Genomic DNA, 532 nt, shown 5'->3' with positions numbered 1-532 from the left:
AAACTGCAATTTATAATTAAAATTAATTTTATATAAAATAATGGCAAGTACAAATTTGACTGCAAGTATGCTGGGAGATTCCATATGACATATGATAAATGTTGAAACAACAAAAGCAAAGAAACAAGCAAAACTTTACAACTTTGGTTTAACATTTTTTATTTATTTTATTTTTTTTTACAAATAGTTTGTTGTCAAGTTGGTTTCCATATAACACCCAGTGCTCATCCCCACAAGTGCCCTCCTCCATGCTCATCTCCCCCCTCCCCCCCACACACATCAGTCTTCAGTTTGTTCTCAGCATTCAAGAGTCTCTCATGGTTTGCCTCCCTCCCTCTCCCCCACCATTTCCCCCCTTTTTCTCCCACTTGGTCCTCCATTAAGTTCCTCTTAATCCTCCTATACGTGCAAACATATGATATTTGTCCTTCTCTGCCTGACTTATTTCGCTCAGCATAACACCCACAAAATCCATCCATGTTGCTACACATGGCCAGATTTCATTGTTTCTCATTGCCATGTAGTATTCCAT

The sequence above is a fragment of the Hyaena hyaena genome, unplaced genomic scaffold (genome assembly GCF_003009895.1).
Source record: "Hyaena hyaena isolate Hyena2069 unplaced genomic scaffold, ASM300989v1 scaffold_2383, whole genome shotgun sequence".
NCBI lineage: Eukaryota > Metazoa > Chordata > Mammalia > Carnivora > Hyaenidae > Hyaena > Hyaena hyaena.
Note: the sequence above shows the minus strand (reverse complement) of the source record.